The sequence below is a fragment of the Equus przewalskii genome, chromosome 20 (genome assembly GCF_037783145.1).
Source record: "Equus przewalskii isolate Varuska chromosome 20, EquPr2, whole genome shotgun sequence".
Taxonomy (NCBI): Eukaryota; Metazoa; Chordata; class Mammalia; order Perissodactyla; family Equidae; genus Equus; species Equus przewalskii.
In genome coordinates, this window is record NC_091850.1 from 20,803,673 (window position 1) to 20,817,608 (window position 13,936).

Below are 13,936 nucleotides of genomic sequence, written 5' to 3' on the forward strand. Positions count from 1 at the left end.
GAAAAGTCATATTGGAACTTACTTTCTAACTGTGAATTTCTGTCTTAGACTAGAGACCTGACTGTTCTGATGAGAAGGGTGAAAAGATGCAGTTTTGTTGGAAAGGGAATTAAGATCTTTCCATAACCTGCCCTATTAAATATAGATACACTCCATCTTTGTGAGGAAATATCTTATACTTTTGAAAGCTAATGTCTTAACTAATTACCTGAAAGCAAAGCCGTTGGAGATTGTGACATAAGACAGGTTCCTGGGTGGAGAAAGAAAAGGGAAAATTGATAAAAAGAAGTTGAGAGTAAGACCTGGAAAAATTTTCTGATCTCATTATTTTTCCTAGGACTGGCCCTGTATTGCAGAATGAAAATATGTTTTCTAGAGATAAAGTTCTAGAAATGAACTTTTAACTCAGATATTTTCAAATCAAAGTTCAAGAAACAAAAGAATATGTGTACACGTAGTTGTTGTGCTTTATTTCCCTTTGTCATTATCTTGTGGTCAGATGTACCCTGAGACTTCTTTGGATAAGAGGGGCACTGTATTTGACAAGGCAGGACTTGGATTTTCTTAAGTATCTTGGTCCTATAAGGTGATTCTCAACCTTGGCTGCACATTAGTATCGCTTGGGAAAATTTTAAAATGTCCCAATGCCCAGGTCACACTTTAGACTTTGAGAATGAGATGAACGTTGTTATTTTTTAAAGCTCTCAGACCTAAGAACCATTAATCTTATAACACTGTAATTCTTATAAAGAACATTGATGTTATGAGTAGATTTGTTACAGCCATGTTATCACTCAGGGCAGACCAGTCTACAGAAATCTATCCGTTGTAAGGACTTAGATTAAATTTAGGAGAGATATCATTAACATAGAGTAATGTTTGATCCTGCTGGAGGGCCAGAATATATGGGCAAAATAGAATATGCTTGGAGCTTTAAAAAAAAAATGCCCTTGGCCCCTCTTTGTCCCACTTAAATCTGAATCTCTACCTGATTGTGCCCAGAGTATTAATATAAAGAAATAGTGATGCTGATGCACAGCCAGAGTTAAGAACCAGCATCCAAAAGAATTATTATGTGAAACAGCTGTTTCAGAAGGGGAACTCTCCAGACCTAGAATTCAGAAGAAAAAATAAGGAAAAGCAACAAAACAATCAAGCCAAAGGTCTCCAAGAGCTGGCAGATAACAGATAAATTAATTCATTTATTTGGTTGAGATTGACTGGGGTAAAATTTCACTTAAATTAATTCCAGTTAGCCGAAAAGAATGAAAATATTGAGCATCTTTTTATAGAAACCACATTGTTTTTTGTGAGTAATCTGAGAGAGGCTGGAAGAGTTAGATATGAAGTACATCCATTTGTTCAATGGGCAAAGGTTTTGTTTTATTTTATTTATGTAATGTGAAATGTTTGGCCACCTGGAGTAGTGCCTGAAAGTGGATGTAAAATGGAAAATGTAGTCAGCGAGACTGATTAATAACCATGGGCAGAAAAATAGGCCAAGTGGAAAAACTTATTCATATAATTGCTTCGTTTTGCTGACTTCAAAAGGATTTGTTTTAGAAGCGATTTCAGCTGTTTAACTTGGTAGGTTGATAGATCAGAGAAAGGTCTTAAAAATGACATTACACAATTTTGTTCATAACATGAAATGGGTTTGACCCAAAAGATATATGCCACTTTTTGTATCTACCTTATAAGACATTTGTCTTCAGCAAATAATCACTGTATTACATAAACGGTCTTTGTGAAAAGAAATAGAAAGATATCAGAAGACTTTCCTAAAAATCCTAGACTTAGAATTATCAAATTTAGTGCCAGCCCTGATGGCCTAGTGTTTAGAGTTCAGTGCTCCCACTGCTTCGGCAGCCTGGGTTTGTTTTCTGCTTGCTGAACCACACCATCCGTCTGTTGGTTGCCATGCTGTTGTGGTGGCCCACGCTGAAGAACTAGAAGGACTTACAGCTAGGATATCCAACCATGCACTGGGGCTTTGGGGAGGGGAACAAAAAAAAAAAGAGGAAGATTGGCAATAGATATTAGCTCAGGGCAAATCTTCCCCTGCAAAAAAATACTCCCCCCGAAAACAACCAACTATTAACTGCTGTACGTTTAAAAATAAATAAATAAATAAGTAAAAAGTATCAAATTTAAGAAAGATGAGCCTTATTTTTTTATTTATACACAAAAGTAAATGGGAGAAGACAGAAATGGCTCATAATTTCAATTATCTAATAACTCATGCTGACAAACATATAATTCATGTGTGTGATTTAAAAAATCCAAGAATTAAATAAAGATAAAAATAAAATATAGAATTTTCCTCTAGCTTTCCACCACCAGACATCTAGAATTTCCCCTGAAGGTAATCACTGCTGACAGTTTCTTGAGTGTCTTTCTAAAAATGATTTTAATACATATCCCCCTGTATAGAATATGTATCTGAAACAAGTTCTAGAAAACATAGCTTTATCTTTTAGAATTACACAGAAGGATGTTCAGAACCTAGGCTTTGAGTATTTTCCCCAGCTATATTGAGATATAATGGACAAATAACATCATGTAAGTTGAAGGTGTACAATGTGATGATACCTAGGCTTGTGTTTTTGTTTAATAATTTATCTTCAAGATATTCTTACTTTTAACAACTGCATGCTATGAGTGGGTCATACTTTAAACAATCTGCTACCGATAACATTAATAACATCTTGTCTTACAGACTTTTGCAATATAATCTGTGTGATAAATTCCTATCAGTGAAATTGTTGCAGAATATGCAAATCTAACATTTTTCGTTGCTGTGACCAAATATATACCCAAAACATGGCCCGAGTTTATATTCCTAACAACATCGTACAACAATGCCTAACACTCACAGCCTTGTTAACGTTGAATATTGCTGCATTTTTTAAAGTTTCACTAATCTGATTGTATTAACATTAAACATCCCTGATACTCTTGGCCATTTGTGTTTCTTTTTCGACCTGTTTATCTCCTTTGTGTATTATTGTATTGGATTTTTTGTTTTCTTTACTTCAGAGATTGGCAAGGATTAAAATGATTGACTGTAATGGAAATGGAGAAAAAGAAACTCAAATCCTACATGGTACAATATTTTGGAGGATAGTTAGGCCCAATACCTTGAAATTTAAATTATTATAAATCTTTGATCTAGCAATTCTCTTTCTAATAATTTTCCTATACAAATAATACAGGAGAAAAATGTCTTTACATAGATTATTATAATATTATTATAATATTTGTAATACATTATTTGTAATAGGAAAATTATGAGCACCTAAATTCCCATCCAGAGACCTCAGTAAATATTTTATAGTATATTACATTGTGCATGTTATACAATGAAATATCCCTTGCTGTTTAAAACAATGGATTAGTTTATACTGTCATGTGAAGACATTTATTTTATGGTACATATAATTAGAAAAACATAAGTTATTCAAAATAACATGTCTAGTATTTTTTTTTGTAAAAAAGTAATTTTATCCATAGGAAAATTGTTTGGATATTTTACATCGAAATGTTAACAGTGGTTATCTCTGGGATGTAGGACTGCTGGTAATTTTTTCCCTTTTTCTTTCATACATTTCAATACTTTTTTATGATATGTACATGTTACTTTTTTTTGTGAGGAAGATAAGCCCTGAGCTAACATCCGTGCCCATCTTCCTCTACTTTATATGTGGGATGCCTGCCACAGCATGCCTTGATAAGCGACGTGTAGGTCTGCACCCAGGATCCAAACCAGTGAACCTTGGGCTGCAGTAGCGAAGCGTGCAAACTTAACTGTTGCCCCACCAGGCCGGCCCCATGCACATGTTACTTTTATAGTAAAAAATAACAATCAAGTTATTTCCGTTTTGAAAAATTAATTCCAATTGAAATATGTTATATCATTGTTTCTGATACAATAGTGCTTTATTATTCTTGGCGCCTGTGTAAGGTACTAGTGAAACCACGTATTGTCAGATGTGTTTGGTTTCTGCCTTATGACTGAAGACAAGCTTAGAGAGTACTACAGCCTAAATTATGGGTTTTTAGTCTGACTCTTGGTGTACAAGAAGAATTGCATCAACTTCAAGGAGAATATTCTGGCCTCCTTCTCTACTTTTCATTATATTATTTATTAGCATCAGTACTATTTCCCAAAGAATAAGAGAGAGAAAGATCAAGGAAAGCGAGAAGTAATGAAACTAGATTCAGTTAATTCTCTGGGTTGTCAGCAGCTTTCATGAAAGATTTGTTTGTTGAATAAGTTGAACCCATTAGCTTAAACAGGGATTAACTCAAACAGGGATTAACTCTGTTAGCTCCAAAAGAGCACGGACAATTAAGAGTTTATTGGGAATTAATTGAAAATAATGCAGTATTGTGAGATGGGAGAAAGATGATTTGAAGGAAATTATACCAAGTGCTTTGAATCAGCCAAGGATAAACAAATGCAAACTACTATTTGATAAAGGTTATTATCAACTGATAAAAGATTCAAAGTATAGGAACAGAAGATTGGGAAGAATGAGTGAATTTACAGAGACAAATAGAAAAGATGTGAAAACACTGGAAAGAGGAACACAGAGTGAACGGGTGAGCGGATGATATGGTTTCACAGGGGATATCTATTCATTCATGAAGAAATTCAGACCACAAAACATTACCATCTCACCAGTAAGAATTTCACGAACTCACAATTAGGGTTTACGTTTATTTTTTTGTGTTTTGCTTCATTTTAGTTTTGGGTTTTTTTGGTGCTGATGTTCTCACTTTATACTATTTGCCTATATTGTTTAAAGAAAGTGTCAGTGCCCAATTAAGACAGTAGGCGTCTTTTGTTTTGCTAGCAAAATATTTTAAGATATTTCACATGTGAATACATCGAGATCAAGTTGACATCATTCTGCTCTTGTTCTGCATCCACATGTTTCACTAAAGATCCTAGAGAGAAAGAAGGAGAAGCGTATGAAAGGTGGTAAGCATCTTTGTAATACTAGCCAACGTTTGTTGCTGCTTTCTATGTGCCGCTTTAACAGATGTTGCTCCTCAACGTTATCACAACAGCCCAAGAAGTAAGTATGATGATTTAGTCCAATTTAGAGATATTATAGGAACTGAAATTTAGAAAAGTTAAGCAACTTTTCCACATTTACAAAACTAGTAGGTGGAAGAGCTAGGATTTATAGAGGACTTTCCAGCTCCACAGTCAGAGCTCTATTCCCTTAGGAATTCTGATATTTAGTTTACCAGGACTCTTGGCTTATAGACTCTTGACGTGTATTACAGTTATACATATTTTCAGGATTTGTGTTTTAAAGGAATAATGTTGATGCTTAATCTAATTAGTGATCAGGGAATTTCAAACTGAAGAAGAAACTTTTTTTTCATTCATCAGATTATATTTAAAAAATTCAGTGTTGGTGAGGATTCAGGGATACCAACATTATGTATTGTTAGTGGAAACATGAGTTTGAAAGTTTTTGTAAAGTAATTTGGCAATAATTTTTTTTAAAAAAAAGACAAAATACCTTTTGACCTTGCAGTTCCACTTTGGGGATTTGAGCCTGTAAAAATTAAAGCACCAGTGTGAGAGAATACTTAAGTCCAGAAACTTAGAATATCTATTGCTGCTTTGTTTATTGTAGCAAAATAAATGGGACCATGGTGAATCTCCATCAATAGGAGAATGATCAAATAACTTGCAGAATTTAGTTCTATGTACACACATATATACACACACACATACACATTATTTATATGTATGTGTGAAAATTATGCAGTTATTTAAGGTAACAGTTTTGATTTTTGTTAATTAACCTGAGGGTATGTTCACATTGTATGATAAGTAAGAAAATCAATTTTGTTTATATGAGTTGAAGTGGCAAAGTCAAATTATATTTATAAAGTTTATTATGCATTTTATAAAGGGCCAAAATTTAAATACCAATCCCTTAAAAATTCTTAACAAAGCATGGGAAACGATTTTGCACATCTTGTTTTTGATGGCCCTGGGGATGTTGGCTCCAATTTATCCTCCTTTATATCACTAAAAGGGGTTAGCCTGAGTTGAGGCAATGAAGAACTCATGACCACTCATCCTTTTTTTTGCTCCACTAGGGAAAAAAATTGGAAAGGGATGGATTCTTTTACTCTGGAATTCTTAATAAAATTTCAAGGAAATAGAAGGAAAAATTTTGCTGTACCAATGTATTTATGTCTTCCTGGGAAGAATGGAAGAAAGCCCAAAGTTTTAGAATTCTTGAATAGCAAAGACTGAGAAAAAGTAAAAATACCCCTGAGACTGGCATGGCCTGGGGCTTGTGGACTGAGCTGTAGAGAACCACGTGTGGTGTTCCTTAAGCCTGAATAAGCCAGATGTTCTGATTTGGGGCCTCTCTCTGAGACTCTTGCTGGAAATTTGTTGTCAGGCCACAGCTCTTTGATTTTGTTATGTAACGTCAGGGAGCCATTCTCTTGAGTGAAAGTGTTGGGGAATCTATCAGATAGTCTTTTAAACTTTTTTTTTGGTCTATTTGTATTGAAGATTTTGATACCCTCTAGCATCCTCTGTGTTGTTTTCTATTTTTGCACAATATGAGCTCAAAACTTTTATGCTCATTGCGATGGAGAGCCGCTCTTTGAGATCTGAGTCAGTGAGTCTCATGTTCTATGCTTCCTTCTGACATATGAATGGAATTGTAAAGCTTTTTGTGGGTGTGAAATGAAATAAAAATTTTTCCCCATTCTTATGAAAAAAGGTTAATTAGCCTTTACAGTGGTCTGTTTTCAAGTGTTACTACTCTTTCACTTTTTTCTTTTTCTCAGGAAACTTTGGCAGGTTAATTGGTACAAAAATCGGTCATTTTATGAACATTCTAGAACAACGGTTCTCAAAGTCGTCCCAGTCCAGTGTGGATGTGTTAGAATTGCAAATTCTTGCACCTTCCCTACTGAATCACATACTGCCAAGTGAGGGCCAAGGAATCTGTATTTTAATAAGCCTTAAAAGTGATCCTTATGCACACACAAGTTCAATCACTGCTGTAGCAATAACTAGTGAAGACGGCTTCGCATGGTTTGGAAAACGGAAAGTTCTAACTTTTGAGAAGGTTTCACTTGGCTTGCCTAAACCAGGCATTACTGAGTCTGAACATGTTTTGCAGTGGAAATTGCTTTTGAGTTGTCTGGAGTTGCATGCCCTTCTGAAAATGCTAAAGAGTTTCAAGTATATAAATTTCTCTCTCCTTTCTCTCAAAAGAAAACAGGAAAATCTTACAAAATGAGTCAAAATAAGATGCGAGGAATGTTCTGTATGACAACAATAAGGTATTACTAGACCTCAACTGGACCCACAATCCAACTGGATGAGGACTGCAAATAAACAGCACATAAAAGTCCATAATAAAGGGCCAGCCCCAGGGGCCTCGTGGTTAGGTTTGGCATGCTCCACTTCATTGGCCATGGTTCCGCTCTGGGCACAGATCTAAACCACTGTCTGTCAGTGGCCATGCTGTGGCAGTAGCTCACATACAAAAAGAGATTGGCAACAGATGTTAGCTCAGGGCAAATCTTTCTCAGCCAAAAAAAAAAAAAGTGCATAATAAAATAGAGAGGAAAGTATTCACTTGCCCAGAATTTGATAATGACCTCCTGCTGTAGGATGTAAATATCTTTTGAACAAATTTGTATATATTTTATCATCTCTGGAGAAAATTAATCTATTAGGTTAGACAACTCTTAAATTTAAGGGAGCTGTTTTCGTTTGCTTATCTATATAAACCCAGGTGACTTGCTGATCTGTAACTCAGAGTGAAAAATATAGAATTTTAGTTCTGAGTTGAATTAATGGACTTGGTTGCTAAGTGAGCAGGTAAGAAGCAAAGGAAAGCAGATGGGTAAGAAGTGCCACATAATGCTAAGGACTTTGGTACTTTAAATCAAAGTTTGAAGGGTTTTCTATTTAATTAAAATGAAGTTCACTAATATTTTCATTTTTTTTTGCTTTTTCTCCCCAAATCCCCCCAGTACGTGGTTGTATATTTTAGTTGTGGGTCCTTATAGTTGTGGCATTTGGGATGCCGCCTCAACATGGCCTGACAACAGGTGCCATGTCAGCGCCCAGGATCTGAACCGGCAAATCCCTGGGCTGCCAAAGCATGGCACTTGAACTTAACCACTCAGCCCCAGGGCAGGCCCCTCACTAATATTTCTTTCTTTCTTTTTTTTAATATATATATATATATATATATATTTTTTTTTTCTGCTTTATCTCCCCAAACCCCCCCGTACACAGTTGTATATCTTAGTTGCAGGTCCTTCTAGTTGTGGGATGTGGGACGCTGCCTCAACGTGGCCTGATGAGCGGTACCATGTCCCCGCCCAGGATCCGAACCTTGGGCCGCTGCATCGGAGCACGCGAACTTAACCACTCAGCCACGGAGCCGGCCCCACTAATATTTCTAATCATGGGAAATTCTTAGATAAATACATATGTCTTGGTAGTCTTGATTTAAATAAATTACGTGTTTTCTTCCTAATTTTATCACAATGTTAGAATTAATGTTGGCATGTCTTTTCTAATTTATAAAATACCCTGATTAATCAGAGCTCTCTAAATGTCCCACGCTGGTTTTATGGTTCAGCTAAACTGAATTATAGTAACTACTGTCTTTTAAAAAGTTTTGTTCCCGGAACTTGAGATAGGGCTACAAATCATTACACTGTGTAGGTAAAATTATACTTACTCTGGGAAAAACTTTTCAGATTTCATATCGAACAAAATTTTAACACAAATCTTTGTCTGTAATGTGTCAACTTAAATTGAATGTTGATGTACGAGTAAACTTTAAGAACTTGGACTAATATTACGTTGAAATAATTAATAAATAATCTCTAGATATTCAAGCAAAGTTTTAACATATTCTGTCCCTTATTTTTATATATGATAAGGTGGCTATCAGAAAAGAGAATGAAGAGTATGTGCAAACACCTTTAGCATCTATTAGTGTGCATGTTCATTTTTACTACTTTAAGAATTTAAATCAGTGTGAATGTAGGGAGAGTGCATGTAAGATAACTAATGTGTTTTTGTTTATCAAGGCAAAAAGGGAGTAACTTTTTCTAAAAGTAAAATTGTTATGGTTGTGCCAGAACATAAAATTAGACTTTAAAGTACAAATTTGAGGGTGTATAATTATTGTAGAATATCTGAGGGAATTAAACTTTATTCACTACGTTTCATAATTCTTGCAAATAATAAATTTAAATGAGCAATAAAATGTTTACAGTTGTTTGACTAAGTTGACTCAATGTTGATGAGTTTACGATTTCTTGTGTTTTTTACAGTGTCCTACCAGATTGGGAATAGCCTTGTCAGAATCAATTCGTTCACACCCACAACAATATTGTTACCTGGGGAATTGGGGTTTGTAGCAATTTACCTTTGTACTCCTACAAATCCTTTCAGGAAGAAAAAAATGAATACAGATATTTTAATGTTAAACATATGTTTTGGTGGTAAAAGAGCCCAGTTCTATGTATGAGTGAGGTGCAGAGTGGTGAACCAACTTTAATTGTGAACATGACCATTTTCCTCTGATGTTGTTTTGGTCATTCTAAAAAGGAGTTTAGAAAACCTTAATTATGTCCTATTTGAAGAGAATTAAGCAGATGAATGGAGTGTTGTATTCAACATAGATACAGGAAATTTTTCTTCTTCCACTATAATTAACTACTAATTTTGGCCTATTATAGATTATTTTTTGCCACTAACTAGAAAATAAAAAATTTAAAAGTCTGAAAATTATATTCTCGTTCCTGAAAGACACCAACAACGGGTATCTTTGAGTTGATTATTTGTTATTGTTGATTTGGAAATTAACTTCTTTTAAAAAAGTTTCATCAGTTAATTTTTTTTAGTTTTCTTGAAATATTATTGACACACAGCCCTGTATAAATTTAAGATGTACAGCATAATGACTTGACATACATATATTGTAAAATGATTACCACAATAAATTTAGTTAACATGCATCACCTCATATAGCTACAAAAATTTGTGTTTTCCTTGTGATGAGAACTTTTAGGATCTACTCTTTTAGGAACTTTGAAATATACCATACAGCGGTGTTAACTATAGTCATCATGTTGTACATTACATCCCTGGTACTTATTTATCTTATAACTGGAAGTTTGTACCTTTCAACCACCTTCACTCAATTTCCCCATCCTCAGAAAGGAGCTTGTTAAAAACTTTAAGATTTAACACACCAAGGCTATGCGAATTCTGTCTGATACTTCTGCAGTATGACTTGCTATGTATTGAAAATTCATTAGTCATAAGAAACAGTTTTCAGAAGTCTTCTTGTCTTCCTGCTCTCAGCAAGAAGCTACATAATTTGGTCACATTGAGGAATCGAGGTCTAACGTGATTCTTACACATAGAATAGAGAACACCTAGAATCACAGCTCCCACAACTAATTCTTGGACAATTCTCAGGTGAATGTAATGAATGGATATTTTCTGACTTCTTCTATACTTTAGCTTGTAACTTGTAAAGGCCAGAGGACGCTATAGTCATAAAGCCTGCTAACCTTACAAGGCCAAAGGGAGAAGCTCTAGACTTCCTGATCAGTTGGAACAATTGGCTTTCATCCTCATCTACTCACCACTGGTTGTGTGAAGACTTCTTTTTCTCTTTGGCATGCCCATCACCTGCTGTCTGTCTCCTGGTGTCCCTTGATCAGAAGACACGTACATCAGAACAGGATAAGGCAAGGACACATTTAGGTGGAATTTCCAATCAACTGATAGCAGGAAAGCTCAGGCCTACAAACCCTGGGGGAGTGGCCAGCTGCTATTGGCCAAGGTTTCTACTTCCCCTACTGGAAACTCACTGGTAGTGCAACTGGGCCACAAACAAATTTAATAAGCGTTGGAAGAAGAGATATTTACTTAATTCTATCCAGCCTTCACAAGGGAGCTCCCAACTTAAGCCCTAGTACGGACCCCAGGACAGACATTCAAGGGGAAAGTGGACAGAGGGGTATAGTAACAGGCAGGAACTGTGGCATGGGTGAGGGGTGGAATTGTGTGTGGGGTGGAGATTCGTGTCCTTTTGGAAGATGAGCTTTCCCAGAGGGATGCCACCGTGGCTGACACCTTGAACCTAATGTGCAGAGCTGGGAACCCACTGGGGATGCCTGATGGTGGGGCCCTGGAACATAAGGCTGCTATTGTTGACACTCCTTTTTGATACTATTTTTTCTAAATTTAACCCTCAAACTCAAAATAATGAAATTATTAAGATGCCTTTTATGAATACAATATCTCTGCGTTTCCCAGGTGACCATTGGGCAACTCCAAAGATCTTCTTTCCAGCAATATACAAAAAGAAATAAGAAATAAAGGTGATGCTTTGCATTCTCCAGATTCTTAATTAGCTCAACACTATAGTGCGAACTGTTCTTCTTTTCAAGCCCACCATATAAGAAAAGCTAACAAGTTAAAATAGTCCTGGATTAAGTAAATGCAATCATTACCTATGATTACTCTGTCTGTGTTGTAACAATTATGAACTTTTCAGGTTGAATTAAGGCATATTTTTGTTTTTATTTATTTTAATTTTAATTTTTCCTTCTTCTCCCCAAAACCAACAGTACATAGCTGTATATTCTAGTTGTGAGTGCCTCTGGTTGTGCTATGTGGGACACCACCTCAGCATGGCCCTACAAGCAGTGCCGTGTCTGCACCCAGGATCCAAACTGGTGAAACCCTGGGCCGCCGAAGCGAATTTGAAGACTTAACCACTCAGCCACGGGGCTGGCCCCAGATTAAAGCATCTTTATGTTCGTGTACAAAGACTGGTCTAATAACTGTCAACCAATTAATTTTTTAAAATCAACCTATCAATTGGTGACAATAATAATGTATACTTTATGGGGTAAATGAAAGGCCCTAGAGATGCATCAGAATGCTGTCATTGTCCTTAATATGTTCTTTCTGTCATGGTATTCATTGATGAAAGTTTTATTAAATGAGTGTGTATTATACCTCAAAAGAGAATTCCATTCTCCTCCATTGTGATATTGTTTGCTGTGACAAAAAATAAACTAGACTTTTCAGTCTTGTTATCAACAACATCTCCTTTCCCTTTACACATGCCTAAAGGCCTCTCTACAAGGTACCAATCAGAAATTGAATCACTGGAAGAAATGTCAAAAGAGAGTCAGTAAGAACTGCGCCAGACACTGTTGATACTCTTGATACCACAGGAAATTGACTCATGGATGTAGGCCACCCGAATGAGCTGAGCTTGTCTCCACAAACGATATTCTAACTACACCAAGTGAATGAGTCAGGATTTCCAAGACTCTAGCAATGCAGAAACAAATGAATTCACGAAGGTAGACTGCACAGCTCGAGACCAGCAGAACGAGAATGCTTAGGACTAAGGGCACTTAATAGAGGGATTTAATTGAGGTTAATTTAATTTTCTAATTTAATGAACATGAGAGAAGCCCCTTTTCTTTTTTCTGAATCACTCTCTAACCCTCAGTTTAAGAGATTAAATGTGTAAAAACTAATGGGAACACTCTGATTCTGAATCCTCAGTGTTGAGAAAAAAATACCCTATAAAAATTCTTAATATAGAGTGAAAGTTAATATGTTGTCCAGACATAAATATTAATGATTCTATAAAAAATTATGACATGTAATATTTGGTTTTGTCTATGAAAACACTCATAAAATTAATTATAATGGTTAAGCATTATACAAAGTTACTTTTAATAAAGGCCTTTACTTTTCATGACAATGTAGTTATTGCATTGGTTCACTAAGAATCTGCCCTTTTTTCTACCAGAAGATAATTGGAAAAATCAAAATTTTAACATTACCATGCTACTAATTTCATTTAATTAGATAAGACAAATCCAGTGATACAAACAAGTTCTATGTTTTGCAGGCAGAAGTGACACCTACAACATCCTTCAGGGACCTGATCTGGTACCTGCTCTATGGACAGGAAATCTCCTTCCTGGAGGTAGGAAAGAATGTCACTTCTTGGCAGGGCAGGGACACTGAGAAATTTGGGTATCTTTTAGAAGGATACCCTTAAAATTATAAGTACATACTGCAGACGAAGTCAGGTGGAGGTGAATTGGATGGTTCTATCTGCTCTCAACTGAGCTAATAAACACATAGAAATAAATTAAAACCATAAGGACTTTACAAACCTATAGACAGAAGCAAACTCTTGAATCTTAGTATCATATTGTGCTATTTAAACAGAACAAACAAGGAGGTAATTATATATTAATCAACATTTCTTGTTACATCTATGCAAATAAAATGAGTCAAAGTAAAATGTAAAATCAATAATACTCTTTGAGAAAATTGTTAAGCAAATGTAAGTAGACAAATGTGCCCTATAGAGGAGGAAACACGACCACAAGAATTGACACCTGGCACTGCCGCCATTGTAAGCTCGTACCTCAGATCCCACCGCTGAAGAAAGAAAAAAAACCCATGCATTTCATTACATTACCTTCCTTTCTGATATAAAAAAACACAAAAGGGTCTCTCTGTCTTGTTTTAGTCCTCCAAGTAAATAAAACCTTGAATATTTCCTGTAAGTTGCTAACTCCTAAATGAAAATGACTTTTTCCTCAAGTTTTGCAATACTATTGTCTAAAGATATGTCATGAACTTTGTGCATAGAATAATCATGACAAAATTGCTGTTCTACACCATGAACAGACTAATGTAAACTAGATAGTCCTCATAATTTTAAAAAACTTATCCTATCTTTTAATTTGTTGGGCCAGTTCTTCTGAAGTCTGACCTCCTCACATTTCCTTGCAAGTAAATGCCACTTCCTTTTCTTATATGCTTTTGTTTCTGAGCTTTCCTTTCATGCTCCAA

At 35.5% G+C, this 13,936-nt stretch overlaps 1 long non-coding RNA gene across 1 annotated transcript; it reads right to left on the minus strand.

Moving 5' to 3' along the window:
* Positions 1-4,708: 4,708 nt before the first annotated feature.
* On the minus strand, positions 4,709-10,846 carry LOC139077821 (uncharacterized). Its single transcript, XR_011530341.1, has 3 exons — positions 10,681-10,846; positions 5,541-5,576; positions 4,709-4,953 (listed from the first exon to the last, which is right to left on the minus strand). It is a non-coding gene; the product is annotated as an uncharacterized lncRNA (long non-coding RNA).
* Between the last annotated feature and the right edge of the window lie 3,090 nt (positions 10,847-13,936).